Here is a 2,196-nt window from a genome sequence, read left to right as displayed (position 1 = left end):
GGGGGTTGAGGGGAAAGTGGGGGGGGGGGTTCTGTAACCTAAACCTGCTTATGGCTGCATGCTGCTCTCAGACCACAGAATTCCTAGGTGTCTCTTGACCTTTGACCCCATACTGACGCTGGTTGTGCACCCCCCCCCCCCCCCCCAGCACTCCACTTGCCCCACTCTCCCTCACTCTCCCTCTGGGGGGTCTGGAGAGCTCTGGCTGCCTGAAATTCCAACCCTGAAGCAGAGAGAGGGGGGGCTTCAGATCTACCGTAGTGCACCGCACAGTACCCCAGGTCCCAGTACCACCCCCCAAACACACTCACACACCCCTTTCCCTGGCAGTAAATCAGCGTCAGGAACATACATGGGTCCGAGACAAAACCGCAGCTTAACCTGCTATAGAATCAGGCCTCGTTATTGTTAAGCAGAGAAAAGAATCTGACGAAAAAAAGAAACCGACGTTACAAAGTCGGGCAATGAAAATATGGATTCGGTCTGCTGCGTCGGTCTGACAGCTCGTTCGCTCTCACACTTGACTGGGTAGCTAAATTCCGAGGTCAGGCAGTAATGACCACCAATCCGGTCTTCACCAGCTAGCTACCTGTATCCCTCTGTGCAGGAAAGGTCAATTGCTTACTGCATGTTGCAAACTATCACTTTTGAAGTTGCTCCTGATACAATGCCTTAATTATTTTACACGCGGGCTTTTGTGTTGTTTCTGATGTCTCGGTTTAGAGACCAATCGACGAAAGGAATCTAAACATTGTTGAGTAACACCATACAAAAACTTAAAAACAACTATAGCTAAATAATGTGTAGCCTCTACCTGATGTAGCTTATTTCCCCTTCTACCAAGCGAGTCATATGCAATTCTCGAGATTAAAAATAAAAGTGACATCTCTTTAGCGCATAAACACAGCAAACGCCTGGAGCATGGATTTCCAGTTATCGTTCCTCTTGCCCTGTCCGGAGACAAGACCCAGCAATGAAGTGCAAGAACGCCAGGTAATCGTGTGATCCAGCCCCGGGCCACGGTTTTAAACAATACACACAGTGAAACACGTAGCTACTCACACAGGTCCGCTCGCCAGCAGCCGAAATCAAATCCCTTTTGTTACGGAGCGTTGTTCGTTGCCTCCTACCTGTTAAAGAATCGGAATTTATTGTCCTCGAAAATGCGCCGAGGAGAGGGTGGGACGCATCTGTATCCCGCTCTTTGTCGCAGATACCAGTTCTCCGTGGGAAGTTTTTTGGCAAACTTTCGGCCAGCAACGAAGTTCCTTTCCCGAGTTTCAAAGCAGCTAATTGATCACTTTCACAGTTCCGGGTTTAGAACTTCTAGCCTGGATCCCATTCGCCCCCTACAGGATTGCGGACGCCTGGCGTTTTCCAAACAGGAGTCGCACGATAAATCCGGGAAAACTTCCGACTACAGAAATGTGCGTGGGACCGACGGATTCAAACGACGTTCTCATCTGCGCCTCATTTGCCGAAGTGTGCATGAATTAAAATACTTTGTTGCATAAGAACTTCTGTTACTGTACACACGTAACACTGTTTAACAAGTGTACCAACTGGGTTGCATGGCCTCATTTTTTGTGGACAGACTTTTCGTGACCGATATACTTCTTATTGTTTTCACTGCCTTTACTTTTTTCCATCGTGTATTTGCAACATTATATATGATAAGTATATAATAAGCATGTAATATTGTTTGTTTGGGCACTCTCTCTCTTTAACGAAGGCTAAAAGTAGCCTTTTCACAACCTATCCAATGAAACTAAGTATATCGCACTCTGTAGGTAAAGCTGTATCCGGGGTCCTACAATAGCCTAGGCTTAGTTCATGTCTAAGTTTTTTCGATTTTGCAATAAACAAATATCAAATAACCGTTTTGGTGACATTATCCAATCATGAAAAACTAAACAATGTTTTTTTTTGTTCATTTCGTGCTTATAAGAATCACTGTCACAAGAATCTGTGCACACAAGGTGGTTATCTGTAAATTATGATATCCGGATGCCCGTGGTCAATACGGAGATTCGAATCGCTTGTGGTATAACATTGTGAATTGCGGTAAGAATGTTGTAATCCACTTGTAGGTTTCCGTTACAAGACAGCAGGAAAGGGCTATTTGGATGGAGAGGTAGAGGAGAGGCTGGGTTATAGGAGAGGTATATTATCTTATCCATTGATGGGGATGCTGCC

This window comes from Megalops cyprinoides, chromosome 13 (genome assembly GCF_013368585.1).
Source record: "Megalops cyprinoides isolate fMegCyp1 chromosome 13, fMegCyp1.pri, whole genome shotgun sequence".
Lineage (NCBI taxonomy): Eukaryota > Metazoa > Chordata > Actinopteri > Elopiformes > Megalopidae > Megalops > Megalops cyprinoides.
The sequence above is the reverse complement of the archived record's forward strand: the minus strand, read 5'-3'. Positions refer to the sequence as shown.